Below are 15504 nucleotides of genomic sequence, written 5' to 3' on the forward strand. Positions count from 1 at the left end.
ATGGGCAGATGGGAATTTGTTAATGTCCGGTTGTAGAAAACCTGAAGTCTATCTTAATTAAAATACGTCAACCGCGTGTGTAGCCATGATGGTCTCTTCTCGGCGGGGTCCGGGAAGTGAACACGGTGTTGGAGTAATGCTTGACGTAGGTTGTTCTAGCATCACTTCTTGATCATAGATTCTCGACCGTGCTTTTGCCTTCTCTTCTCGCTCTCATTTGCATATGTTAGCCACCATATATGCTAGTCGCTTGCTGCAGCTCCACCTCATACCTTTTACCCCACCTATAAGCTTAAATAGTCTTAATCGCGAGGGTGTGAGATTGCTGAGTCCCCGTGACTCACAGATACTTCCAAACCAGTTTGCAGGTGCCGATGATACCGTGTAGATGACGCAACCGAGCTCAAGGAGGAGCTCGTTGAAGATGGTGTTCGTTATGTTGTTCCGTTTCCAGTCGATCAGTAGTGGAGCCCAGTTGGGACGATCGGGGATCTGTGTAGCATTTGGGGTAGTCTTCTTTTATTTTGGTTCCGTAGTCGGACCTTGTGTGTATCTGGATGATGTAATGCTTTATTCATGTATTGTGTCAAGTGGCGATTGTAAGCCAACTATGTATCTTTTCCCTTATGTATTACATGGGTTGTGTGAAGATTACCTCACTTGCGACATTGCTTTCAATGCAGTTATGCCTCTAAGTCGTGCTTCGACACGTGGGAGATATAGCCGCATCGAGGGCGTTACAAGTTGGTAATCAGAGCCTTCCCCGACCTTAGGAGCCCCCTGCTTGATCGAATCACTGGCGTTGTTGAGTCTAGAAAAATGTTTTGAGTCATTTAGGAATTATATATCGGAGAGTTAGGAATTCTTTTACTCCTCAGTCCCTTCGTCGCTCTGGTGAGGCATCCTGACCTAGAGTTTTGACTCTTCTCTTCTCAAATTTCACTAAATTTTTTTTAGGATCACAAGGGTATCTTGGAATCGCTCCGATAGATTTGTGACGAGAACATTGTTCTTGGTGCCTCCTGACATTTAGGGGTTGTGGCAGTATCCTGGGGAGTTGAGCTCCGAGGTGTTGTCATCACAATTTTATCGTTGCAGTTCTGGAATACCTGAGTTTCGCCGACATCGAAAATATCTTTTATGTAGTTGTTGGTGAGATAACCTCGACGCCACCCAGTACTGGGGCGGGAGTTCGGGAGTATTGCCATAACTCGTATAACGGATGCTTTTCGAAGGTTGAGGTAAATGATTTCCGAAGGTTTCTTTGTTATGTGTTGAAGGATGGATAGAGCTGGATGTAGGATTTGCTAGCTTTGGGTGAGATATTATGCTTCCCATGTATCCCCAACACCTGATTGCATAACCGGAAAATTTCGGGAGTTTATAAGTGGGAATTCAAGTAGCTCTTAGGATATCTCTCCGACAGATGTATGATATGAAATTGGGGTTCGGCGTCTAGTGGTCCGCCTATCCACGGTTGGTTTTACAGTGGTCTCGTTGTGTCTTAAAGAGTCCTTGGCTATGCTGACTCAGGGATGCTTCGTATGTCATGTGCACTGCCTTGTACACGATGGTGCTGTACGATCGAGCCCGTGTAGGCCCCACCATGAAAACTTCGGACGAAATCTCTATCATATGTTTGTTCAGGCTTATTTTGCAAGCCAATCCTTTGTTTTGTTTTGAGTTGTGGTATTCGAGTTGCTTCAGAGTCGAATGTTGATTCCATACCTTTCCTAAGCGGTGTTCTCATATTCCCATGTGAATACTAATCCTTCTTGATAATCGAGATTGTCATGTCAATCCTTTTCACCGATGTGTTTCTCTTCAAGTGGATCCGATCATTTCAACATTCGCAAGGTCAATTATCAGCTCTCTCAATGGTGTTTGTTTCATCCTTCCCAAGTTGCCTTTGTTTTCCCACACTCCCACCCTTGTTTCTTCAAGGACTCGGATTTCTTTATCGAGTATCCATCTTATGGATGTGAAGTCTCTCCATTCTTTTTCATCAATATTCTTATCCGGTGATTCTCATGAAGATACTAACGGAGCCTCAAGTTCATCATCATTTGCTTTTTCTTCTCCGGTGGATCCAACTCAAGCTTTTAGTGTTGATCGTATTCCTTTCCTCATTTCAAATTCTTTCTCTTGCCGGTGCTCCTCTTAATCATCCATTTCTCGCTATTCAATTATTCCGGAGTGCTAAAGTTATCTCAGAAGGCTCGTCTTGTCATTCAAGATCCGTTCAACCTATGTCGAGATTGTTATCTCATTCAAGCCATTCAATTCAACCGGTGCAATCTCTCTTTCGAGTAATCGTTCAACGGTGTTTCTCTTGAGTGGGCCCTAACCCACAGATCTTTTCCCAGGATCTTAGCTGACTCTTCTAATTTTACCGGAGCTATTCTCAAATCTTTTAAAGTTTGACGTAAGAATGAATTATCATCAGTCAAATGTCTTCTCCAAGATCTGTCAAAATCTTTTCATCGTTGGCTCAACCTCTTCGTTTTGATTCTTCTGGAGTGTCTAAATAATTCATGGTGGTGTTTCTCGTCGTCATTCTCGGATTTTGAAGACCGAAGAAGAGTTTCTCTTTAATCTTGCTCCATTCTCTTCAAGATTCGTGATTCTAGTTTGTTGCCATCCTCTCATAATTGTTTTCGATTGTCAGAATTCTTTTCACCTATCCGGAGCAATTCAAGATTCTGTTCAGTTTGATTATCTGGAGTCCATCATCTAAGATTTATTCATTCTCAGCTTTCAGCTATGGTTCTCCAAATCTTACCGGTGCTTCATTCAAGTGATCTCTAATCAGTTCGTGATCCCTTTGTTTCTCATGTATGTAGTTTGTCTCAAGTATCTTCATTCTTTTATAATTCTTCCCGGTGTTTCTTTATCTTTACTTCGTTTATTTAAATTCTTACGGTGATTCGTTCAAGAGTTTTCTCTTCCTTCTTTATCATATCAACTTATTTGATGTTCCAATCCTACCGGTGGTTCGTTGAAGACCTTCTCAAGTTTACGTTATATCTCTCTTAATTTTTTCTACAAGAATAAGTAATATGCCAAATCCATTGTTTGTCATCAATTTAAATTGGTGAAGGATAAGCATAATGTAATTCTTATTTTGTTCCATCGACTAAATTCAATTCCTTATTACGGAGGCTCATCAAATTCCTGTTTTGTTTTCATCTTCTCTTTTCCCGGAGTTCCAAGTTCTGTAAATTATTTCATCACGAAGCTCCTTCTAATCATTGCAAGGCTTCACCTTGTGTTTTCAACCTCTCTTTCCTTCCATTTGATCATCCTTTTGTTACCGGAGTTCTTCCTGGAGGTTCTACATGATGGTTCATCAAGGATTTAATACCTTCTCGAAGTGTTCATCAAGATTCTTTTCAGAGGAGCTCAAGCATTCTTCTTCTCGCTATCCGGAGTGCAATTCTTTCTTCCGTATCATTGGAGGTGGTATTACGTCAGTCTTGATAACTTGAGTTCATGTTTCATGATTCACATGTTGTTAAGAATGAGGTATTTAAATCCATCAAACTCTTCGTTGGAGTTATCTTGGGTTATATTTTCACCTAAAGCCTTCCCTAAGGATTGTTGCTAATTATGGTGCTTATAAATGATCCAAGTTCTTCATTTATCCTTCCGGTGAGATAAGTTTCTCTTCTCCTTGTTCTGATCAATCCAATTCTTTTTCCCGTGAGTGGCAGGTTGTCACCTCATAAATTTGAGATGTACTCCATAAGACCATATCAAGCTTATTCTTTTCGTTGTTGGTTTCCCAACAACTCCGTTCTAGCATTTGTTGTAAGCGTGCTCTCTCAAGATCATGTTTCCCTTCGTTCATTCCATTGCATCTTTTCATTTCTTCTGGAGGCATTGTGATGTTGCTCTTTTCTCTCATCATCTTGAATGGTGTTCTTTTCGTGCTTACCCTTTTAACCGGAGTGTTATGCCCTCTGCTCAAGTTCTTTTCGCCTTATCAAGTCTTGCATCTCTTTTCAAATGGAGTGATGTCCGAATTTGTTCATCCTTGTTACTCTTCCCTACCAGAGTGCTTTCAACTTTGTTCTACTTCGTTGCATTCTTTCTTTCAATTTGTTCAACCTCTCAAGGTTCTTTGGTTTCACTAGTTTGTCAAAGAAGCAACTTAGCTTTACCTCTTCTCTTTCTCTTCCGTTGTCCCTCCGGTGCCATTCTAGATCTCGGGACGAGATCCTCTTGTAGTGGTGGAGTGTTGTGACGCCCCAAGACCAGAGCTTCAGATGTCTTCCAGGGTTTCCGGGTTTCGTTGTGTGATTTGTTTCATCTGTTGCATTCTTCCTTGCATCATGTGCATTGCATCATGTCATCATGCCATCACTCTGTGCAACTCAAATAAATAAATCGTATGAATCTCCGATCCATTTAAATCGAGGGAAGGGTGACTTCTCTTTATAACATACCCTCCCAATATTAGGGAGCTATATTAAATATTCCGTTAACTTGGAATCACCCATAACTCACTTGCAAAAATCCCAATGCTTTAGTCATCACAACTCTTGGCCTCTAACTTTGCCATATGTCCTTTCGTCATTTTCCGGAGCTCCACCTAAATTCTCAACATTTTTGAGCACTTTGAAAAAAACATGTCCTAGCTCAAACCTTTTGAATTAAATTCAAAGGAATTTGAATTTAATCTTTCAAACTTGACCTTTTCTATTTTCCCGGACCGTGCACATTTTTTCGAGTCTGTGAAAATTATCCCCGTGCCCAAATTCTTCTTCCAACCTTATCTTCTCTCTTTTCCCTTCTCTTATTTCTTTGTTTTTGTAAAGAGAAGGAGATGGGAGAGAGAAGAGCCGTCTGGGCCTCCCAGCCCAGCTGCAACCTGCCAAGCCGGCTCCATCCCCGCGGCCCACGTAGGCCTAGCCAGCCTTCTAAGGCCCAGCAGCCCCGCTGCAGTCTCTAAACCTAGCCCGATTTCCCTCGCGCACCTCTCTCCCTCATTCCCTCCCGACGCCGCCGCCACACGCACGCCCCACGCATCGAGCCGGGAGAGCCGCTGCTCGATCCCCATCTTCCTCCTCACTCATGCCTCTCCGTCGCTCTCCCGTCGCCATGACCGGGCTCGACCTGCTCTGAGCGTCGTCGCCATCGACCCGGCTCGCCCTCGACGCCCCCTTCGCCGCGGCCCTGCCACGCCTAAGATCCTCCACGACCAACGCATTCCCCCGCTCGCGCCAGGCCGAGTCCTCTGCATCGCTGGCCGCCGGTGACCGGGGCCGCCGTGCATGTCCTTCCCGTCCCTATTGTCTCTCCTACCGGATCGGGCCGGCTCTGCCCTCGTCCCGATCCCCTCCTGTCCGTGCTCACCTCCTGCCGCAGGGCCTCATCTCTAGTTCGATCAACCGCATGAAGCTGTTTCCGCCGCTGCTTCGCTGAATCGCCTGAGTTCGACCAGCAGGCCACCGCAGTGCCATCTTGCCTCCTCCTCTGTTTTTCTGCTCTCCCTGGGCCTCCTGCAGGAGCTCCTTGCCCGCGCCTGCCACCTGCTCCGCCTCCTCGTCACTCCTCTCGGCCTCCCACGGGAGCTCTGTTGCCGTCGCCCCGCTGCCTTCTCTTGTCGCGACCAGGATCCCCCTCCTCGCGCCTCTGGTCACCTCGCCACCCCATCACCCGTCACGTGCCCGCAGCCGTGCAACACCATCTCTCCGTCTCCACGCACCTCCGGTGACCTCCCGAGGCAGGGCCTTGGCAAGTCCCTTGATGCCCCTTCAGATTCATCAAGACCGGCAAGTTCGACTTTGGCGCCAAGTTCGTCTTCAAATCTGTACGACCACATCCGATGTGGATTTCGGCAAGTACCTGGAGGCCACAACGACGCCAAGTACCACGACACCCATGTTCATCTACGAAATGTGTACATTTACTCCGTCAAGACCGGACCCACAAGTACCACGACGACGCGTCAAGTTCATCTACCGCCGTTTTCGGAACCGCTAAGAAGGGCAAGTACCTCGGCTAGTACCTTGATGCCCGACGCATAAAACAACGACCGTCGCCGAAGACCCGGGTAGAAAAACGTCAAGTACCTATGACCGAAGAACGCCAAGTACCTCTCCGAAAAACGAACATGTACCACTACGTCCGGAGGCATTGGATCCGTCAAGTCCAACTACGAATGGGTACAACTATCGGCGACCCCGAACGACTACGAAACGTGAACCTCCACTTCCCCTCCAAAACGTGTTCCATTACCGTCGCCGAGTTTGCGAGAACCTCTACCGTCGACCCTAGAGCATGAGAGATCGACTACTTGCACTACCAACGTCGCGAGAACGCCTACTTCCCTCTACGAACGAGAACCGTTCCCTTTGCATGCTCTGAAGGTATAACCCCGAGACGACGCCCGTGAACGAATAAATGCATGTTGTATGAGATGCACCCTTGTTCGCCTCGAGTCCGAACTATCGGTGCACGTTGCCCCTCTTTTGCCTTGCCACCGACATGTGGGACACCCGGTATCCGGGATCACTCCCCGTCACCCTTGCACGTTCTGCGCACCCACACTTGTTTCCTTTGCACTAGCATCTCATTTGAGTTGCCGAATCACCGGAATGTTGCCATGGTAACATTTCTGTTTCGCCGCCGTGGCACCCCTTTTTCCTTCCGTCATGGCGACAAATGCCTCATATCTTATCATGTCAATGTTTTCGTAAATATTGCATAAAACTTGCATCATACTTGTTGTGCATCATGCCATGTTTATGTGGTGGTTGTTTACTATGTTGTTTGCTTCTTTCCGGTGTTGCTTCTTCGGGTTATTTCCGATTACGTCGCGTTTGTGAGGATCCGTTCGGCTACGTCCGTTTGTCTTCTTCATGGACTCGTTCTTCTTCCTTGCGGGATTTCAAGCAAGATGACCATACCCTCGAAATCACTTCTATCTTTGCTTGCTAGTTGCTCGCTCTTTTGCTATGCCTATGCTGCGATACCTACCATTTGCTTTATCATGCCTCCCATATTGTTAAGCCAAGCCTCTAACCCACCTTGTCCTAGAAAACCGTTGTTTGGCTATGTTACCGCTTTGCTCAGCCCCTCTTATAGTGCTGCTAGTTGCAGGTGAAGATTGGATCTTGTTCCATGTTTGGAACATGGATATTTGTTGGGATATCACAATATCTCTTATTTAATTAATGCATCTATATACTTGGTAAAGGGTGGAAGGCTCGGCCTTATGCCTGGTGTTTTGTTCCACTCTTGCCGCCCTAGTTTCCGTCATATCGGTGTTGTATTCCCGGATTTTGCGTTCCTTACACGGTTGGGTTATAATGGGAACCCCTTGACAGTTCGCCTTGAATAAAACTCCTCGAGCAATACCCAACATTGGTTTTACCATTCGCCACCTAGCCTTTTCTTTCCCTTGGGTCGGTCGGCTCAAGGGTCATCTTTATTTAAACCCCCGGGCCAGTGCTCCTCTGAGTGTTGGTCCACCTTGTCAGCCGCCGGTGGCCACCAGGGGCAACTCTGGTTTGGCCTACCGGAAGTTTGGACAATCCGGTGTGCCCTAAGAACGAGATATGTGCAGCTCCTATCGGGATTTGTCGGCACATTCGGGTGGTGTTGCTGGACTTGTTTTACCATTGTCGAGGATGTCTTGTAACCGAGATGCCGAGTCTGATCGAATGTCTCGGGAGAAGGAATATCCTTCGTTGACCGTGAGAGCTTGTGATGGGCTAAGTTGGGACACCCCTGTAGGCATTGAACTTTCGAAAGCCGTGCCCGCAGTTATGGGCAGATGGGAATTTGTTAATGTCCGGTTGTAGAAAACCTGAAGTCTATCTTAATTAAAATACATCAACCGCGTGTGTAGCCGTGATGGTCTCTTCTCGGCGGGGTCCGGGAAGTGAACACGGTGTTGGAGTAATGCTTGATGTAGGTTGTTCTAGGATCACTTCTTGATCATAGATTCTCGACCGTGCTTTTGCCTTCTCTTCTCGCTCTCATTTGCGTATGTTAGCCACCATATATGCTAGTCGCTTGCTGCAGCTCCACCTCATACCTTTTACCCCACTTATAAGCTTAAATAGTCTTGATTGCGAGGGTGTGAGATTGCTGAGTCCCCGTGACTCACAGATACTTCCAAACCAGTTTGCAGGTGCCGACGATACCGTGCAGATGACGCAACTGAGATCAAGGAGGAGCTCGTTGAAGGTCGTGTTCGTTATGTTGTTCCGTTTCCAGTCGATCAGTAGTGGAGCCCAGTTGGGATGATCGGGGATCTGTGTAGCATTTGGGGTAGTCTTCTTTTATTTTGGTTCCGTAGTCGGACCTTGTGTGTATCTGGATGATGTAATGCTTTATTCATGTATTGTGTCAAGTGGCGATTGTAAGCCAACTATGTATCTTTTCCCTTATGTATTACATGGGTTGTGTGAAGATTACCTCACTTGCGACATTGCTTTCAATGCGGTTATGCCTCTAAGTCGTGCTTTGACACGTGGGAGATATAGCCGCATCGAGGGCGTTACAAGTTGGTAATCAGAGCCTTACCCGACCTTAGGAGCCCCCTGCTTGATCGAATCGCTGGCATTGTTGAGTCTAGAAAAATGTTTTGAGTCATTTAGGAATTATATATCGGAGAGTTAGGAATTCTTTTACTCCTCAGTCCCTTCGTTGCTATGGTGAGGCATCCTGACCTAGAGTTTTGACTCTTCTCTTCTCAAATTTCACTAAAATTTTTTAAGGATCACGCGGGTATCTTGGAATCGTTCCGATCGATTTGTGAAGAGAACATTGTTCTTGGTGCCTCCTGACATTTAGGAGTTGTGGCAGTGTCCCGGGGAGTTGAGCTCCGAGGTGTTGTCGTCACAATTTTATCGTTGCAGTTCTGGAATACCTGAGTTTCGCCGACATCGAAAATCTCTTTTATGCAGTTTTTGGTGAGTTAACCTCGACGCCACCCAGTACTGAGGCGGGAGTTCGGGAGTATTGCCATAACTCATATAACGGATGCTTTTTGAAGGTTGAGGTAAATGATTTCCGAAGGTTTCTTGGTTATGTGTTGAAGGATGGATACAACTGGATGTAGGATTTGCTAGCTTTGGGTGAGATATTATGCTTCCCCTGTATCCCCAACACCTGATTGCATAATCAGAAAATTTCGGGAGTTTATAAGTGGGACTTCAAGTAGCTCTTAGGATATCTCTCCGACAGATGTATGATATGAAATTGGGGTTCGACGTCTAGTGGTCCGCCTATCCACGGTTGGTTTTACAGTGGTCTCGTTGTGTCTTAAAGAGTCCTTGGCTATGCTGACTCGGGGACACTTCGTATGTCATGTGCACTGCCTTGTACATGATGGTGCTGTACGATCGAGCCAGTGTAGGCCCCACCACGAAAACTTCGGACGAAATCTCTATCATATGTTTGTTCAGGCTTATTTTGCAAGCCAATCCTTTGTTTTGTTTTGAGTTGTGGTATTCGAGTTGCTTTAGAGTCGAATGTTGATTCCATACCTTTCCTAAGCGGTGTTCTCATATTCTCATATTCCCTGGCCGCTGTACGTACGTGTACATGCTACGTGCGCGCCTCTACTACGACACTGCGCGCCTCTACTACGACACGTGCGCGCCTCTACATCGACCAGTATGTACGTACACATTCGCGACCAGAATGACAACGCTACGTAAGCTTCGACCTGGTAGGTCCCGACTGTCACGCACGTCCTTGCCTGTGAAGATGTAGCTGGTGGGTCCCAGCAGTCAGGGGGCGAATCATTTTTTTGCCCGGACGCACTTCCTTGCATGCGAAGATGTAGCTGGTGGGTCCCAGCAGTCAGGGGGAAACATTTTTTCGTGAAATACAGTGGCCCGTCTGGTGGGTCCCAGCAGTCAGGTGGAGGAATCATTATTTTCCGCGTAATAAGGAGGCACTTCCTTGCTGCGGCCGTGGACCCAGCTGTCAGCCTCTCCACGTACAGTCCATGTCCGATGGAAGTCGTTCCTTGACCACGTTGACCACGCTGCGCCGAGAGCACCAGGGCAGTGGACGACGGCGAGGCCTAGGAAGGGGACGATACGGAGGCAGGGAAGACTCTGCAGTTGTTTCCCACGCGGAGGGGAGTACGACTGTACGAGGGTTTACTGGTTCGTCTGCCGTCGCCAGAGAATAACAGCATGTGTGGGTGAGTATAGGGATGGCTAGGCCAGCGATGGGAGTATAGTCGGGCGGTGAGGCCTGCGCGGCAGCACAGCCGGCCGCGAGGAGGAGGGAGCAGGCAGTCCCGCCGGCGCTTGTTTGAGCGGCTGGAGCAGGAAGAGCAGAGATTGAAGAAGCACGACGGCCGTTGGATGGACATCCAACAGTCAGTGCTTGTGCGTCAACCTTTTTTTAGGAAAGCCTCAAATCTATGGAAAACAACATACATCCCATCTGCCATTATTTCTAATAATTTACAACCCATTTGGTAATTCTTAAGGTTTTTTGGAGCCCATATTCTTTTTGTTAGCATTACAGCCCATATTGTGGCAACGGTTAAAACATTATACGAAATTTTGCATATTTCGGTGCGGTCCGAACTGTTTTTAATCCCAAAATTTCGACTCACATTCAAACTGATTTTAAAAATAAATGTATATCAATATAAAATCCAACAAATTCTCCACGCATAAAAATTAATGTAATTTAAAATCTTGAAATGAAAAAAAGATATTTGAAACTAATTGCCGGTTTGATGTGTTTTAAACATGTACAACCCATTTCTCATTACTGATGGGCCATTTTCTCGGCCAGCCGAATGAAAGCTCTCCTCGTCTTGAGAGATTTGCAGCCCAACAGGCCTGACAAAGCGACTTACTTGGCAAATCACAAAAAAACTGGGCTGTGGCCATGGACCCAGCTGTCAGCCTCTCCACGTACAGTACTCTTCCGATGGAAGTCGTTCCTTGACCACGTTGACCACGCCGCGTGGAGAGCACCACGGCGGTGGACGACGGTGAGGCCTAGGAAGGGGACGACGCGACAGTGGAAGCCCGCGCGGAGAGGACTACGAGGGTTCACTGGTTCGGCTGCGGTGTGAGGCTGCCGTCACCGCAGGGCCTGTCCAGCGGTGGGAATAGTAGGGGGCGGCGAGGCCTCTACGGCAGCACAGCCGGCCATGGGAGGCAGGAGCATGCGGCACAACCGGCGCTGCTTTGGGCGGCTGGAGCAAGAAGACCAGAGGTTGAAGAAGCACTATGGCCGTTGGATGGACATCGTACGGTCACTGGAGCTAGAATCGTTCATATTTACTAAGTTGACAAAGCCCTTCGTCCCCGTCAACTTAGTAGGCCCACAAGTCAGCCTCCCAGCAAGGTGGGTCCCAGCTAGCCGGGGGAGTATTCATTTTTTGTGCGTAATAAGGAGGCACTTCCGGTGGGTCCGAGCTGACAGTGGGGGGGGACGTTTTTTTCGCGAAATACGGTGGCCCATCCGATGGGTCCCAGCAGTCAGGGGGAAACGATTTTTTTCACAAAATACTGGTGGCCCGTCCGGTGGGTCCCCGCTGTCAGGTGGAGGAATAATTATTTTGCACGTAATAAGGAGGCACTTCCTTGCTGCGGCCATGGACCCAGCTATCAGCCTCTCCACGTACAGTCCACGTCCGATGGAAGCTGTTTCTTGACCACGTTGACCACGCCGCGCCGAGAGCACCAGGGCGGTGGACGACGGCGAGGCCTAGGAAGGGGACGACGCGGTGCCGGGGAAGAAGCGGCAGTGGATGCCCACGCGTAGAGGAGTACGAGGGTTCACTGGTTCGCTGCGGTGTGAGGCTGCCGTCGCCGCAGAATAACATGTGGTGTGGGTGAGTAGAGGGATGGCCTGGCCAGCGGTGGGAGTAGTAGGGGGCGGTGAGGCCTCCGCCGCATCACAGCCGGCCACGGGAGGCAGGGGCACGAGGCACGACCGGTGCAAATTTGAGCGGCTGGAGTAAGAAGACCAGAGGTTGAAGAAGCACTACGGCCGTTGGATGGACATCGTACGGTCACTGGAGCTAGAATCGTGCATATTGACTAAGTTGACAAAGCCCTCCGTCCCCGTCAACTTAGTAGGCCCACAAGTCAGCCTGCCACTAAGGTGGGTCCCAGCTAGAAGGGGGGTATTCTTTTTTTGTGCGTAATAAGGAGGCACTTCCGGTGGGTCCGAGCTAACAGTAGGGGGAACGTTTTTTTCACGAAATACGGTGGCCCGTCGGGTGGGTCCCAGCAGTCAGGGGCAAACGTTTTTTTTCGCGATATACTGATGGGCGTCTGGTGGGTCCCCGCTGTGAGGTGGAGGAATAATTATTTTCCGCGTAATAAGGAGGCACTTCCTTGCGGCTGCCGTGGACCCAGCTGTCAGCCTCTCCATGTACAGTATTCTTCTGATGGAATTCGGTCGTTGACCACATTGACCACGCCGCGCCGACAGCACCACGGCGGTGGACGACGGCGAGGGCTAGGAAGGGGACGACGCGGAGCTGGGGAAGACGCGGCAGTGGATGCCCACGCGGAGAGGAGTACGAGGGTTCACTATTTCGGCTGCGCTGCCGTCGCCACAGAATAACAGGGGGTGTGGGTGAGTGGAGTGAAGGGATGGCCTGGCTAGTGGTGGGAGTAGTATGGGGCGGTGAGGCCTCCGCGGCAGCACAACCGGCCACGGGAGGCAGGAGCAGGCGGCACGACCAGCGCTGCTTTGGGCGGCTGGAGCAAGAAGACCAGAGGTTGAATAAGCACTACGACCGTTGGATGGACATCGTACGGTCAGTCGAGCTAGAATCGTGCATATTGACTAAGTTGACAAAGCCCTTCGTCCCCATCAACTTAGTAGGCCCACTATACTGGGTCCCAGCTAGTAGGGGGAGTATTCATTTTTTTGTGCGTAATAAGGAGGCACTTCCTTGCGTGCGAAGATATAGCTGGTGGGTCCGAGCTGTCAGCGGCGGTAACGTTTTTTCACGAAATACAGAGGCCGTTTCGGTGGGTCCCAGATGTCAGGTGGAGGAAATCATTATTTTGCATGTAATAAGGAGGCATTTCCTTGCGTGTGGCCGTGGACCCAGCTGTCAGTCTCTCCACGTACAGTTCACTTCAGATGCATGTCGGTCGTTGACCACGCTGACCACGCCACGCTGAGAGCACTAGGGCGGTGGACGAGGCGAGGCCTAGGAAGGGAACGACACAGAGGCAGGGAAGACTCGCCCATTGTTTTTGTTTCCCACGTGGAGGGGAGTACGACTGTACGAGGGTTTACTGGTTCGTCTGCCGTCGCCGGAGAATAACAGCAGGTGTGGGTGAGTAGAGGGATGGCTAGGCCAGCGATGGGAGTACGGTGGGGCTGTGAGGCCTGCGTGGCAGCACAGCCGGCCACGGGGAGGAGGGAGCAGGCAGTCCCGTCGGCGCTTGTTTAAGCGGCTGGAGCAGGAAGAGCAGAGATTGAAGAAGCACGGCGGCCATTGGATGGATATCCAACAGTATACATGCCATCTGTGGAAAGACTCAAATCTGTGGAAAACAGCATATAGCCCATCTGTCATTATTTCAAATAATTTACAGCCCATTTGCTAATTCTTACGGGTTTTTTGGTGCCCATATTCTTTATGTTAGCATTACAGCCCATATTGTGGCCACGGTTAAAAAATTATACGAAATTTTGCATATGTCGGTGCGGTCTGAACTGTTTTTAATCCCGAAATTTCGAGTCACATTCAGATTGATTTTAAAAATAAATGTATATCAATATAAAATCTAATAAATTGTCCACGCATAAAAATCAATGCAATTTAAAATCTCGAAATGAAAAAAAGATATTTGAAAATAATTGCCGGTTCGATGTGTTTTAAAAATGTACATCCCATTTCTCATTACTGATAGGCCATTTTCTCGGCTAGCCGAATGAAGCTCTCCTCGTCTTGAAATATTTGTAGCCCAGCAAGTCTGATAAAGCGACTTACTTGACAAATCACAAAAGAACTGGGCTATCCATTTTCAGAAAGAAAAAAAAACTACTGGGCTGGTCTGTGGTAAACATAAAAGAAAAGGCTGTCTAGACAGGCCAGAGTGTCCCGCATAGCCTAGTTGACACCCTGCTTCCGTCTCAAAAACAAATTAGATAAATGCCACTCCAATTATGGCGATTCATAAAAAATGCCACTGCAATTTCCAAACTTTGAAAAATGCCACTGCAATTTTTGCATACTTTGAAAAACGCCACTGCAGTTTGCAAACTTTGAAAAACGCCACTCTAGACTTCGAAAAATGCCACTAGAAATGGCATGAAATGGCATTTTTCAAAGTTTGGAAATTGTACTGGCATTTCTCGAATACACCATATTTGGAGTGGCATTTATCAAATTGACCCAAAACAAAAATAACTGGGCGAGTTGCTGGGTCCCTAGTGTCAGCCGCTCGTTGTGCAATTCTCTCGTTTGTTGACTACGTTGACAATGGCATGGGACCCAGATGTCAGAAATCCACTAGGAGGAGCCATTTTTTATTGGCTTGAAATAAGGAGGCACTTGCTTGTGTACTGCCATGACCTTGGCGGGTCCCTGCTGTCATCCTCTCCACGTACAGTACCAGTTAGTCGTGCTTCAAAACTGATCGGCATGCCATTAAAAAAATAAAGGTCGATAACTAATGCGGCACCTCGGGCCAACGCGGCCAGATCGCATTTTGCACGAGAAATTACACACCATGTTTCGTTGACATGTGGTCCCGTTCCAACATATTAATGAGACGACGGCGAGTAGTAGGAGTATTTCCGAACGGACGTGTAGGCGGGGTGCCTCTTCGTGAACCGTGGCAAACTCGCAACCGTCCACCGACTCTTCGCCTTTCCCTCTCGATTTGGAACTACTGTCGCACGCTCTTCCTCTCCCTCCTCCATTTTCCTTCAGCCCTTCACCCTTTCTTCTGCCATTGTTCGACCGTCTTCTCCATGGAGGGAATAGGCCGGAAACGACCCCGTTATTCTTGCCCCAATCTGAAAGATGACGTGGTGGAGGAACTCATTGATCGGTGCGACGTCATCACCTCAGCTAGCATGGCAGGTTCGTTCAAGCCCATTCTCGACTCAACTAATAACATCATTACAAAGAACCCAAGAGTCAAGGAGCGGTTTGATTTCCCCTATCTTCTTCGCCGTGACCCTGATGACTTGCGCCGGCACGACGGAGGCCTCGCCCTATGCAAGTTGATGCCGCTTGATAATGATACGTATGATGTTAAGATGCCATCGCTTGAGGGCAAGGCTTGGGCGGGCGCAAATGGAGATTGGGTTGTTTACATTGGGTCCAACTGCGAGTGGGAACCTGTGAATGTGTACACTCGTCACCGGGTTCCACTTCCAAAAATCTCAGCACACTGCCCAGAGGTTGAGCACACCGGTAATGTACGCGCGTTCAAATACGATCATGGTGACTGTCTTCTATGGAAGATAGCAATTTGTCAAGTTCCCAACCGCTCTTGGAATTACAAAAACTATGAAGTTGTTGCTATC

The sequence above is a fragment of the Triticum urartu genome, chromosome 4A (assembly GCF_056163025.1).
Source record: "Triticum urartu cultivar PI428250 chromosome 4A, HENAU_Tu73, whole genome shotgun sequence".
In the NCBI taxonomy this organism is placed as follows: Eukaryota; Viridiplantae; Streptophyta; class Magnoliopsida; order Poales; family Poaceae; genus Triticum; species Triticum urartu.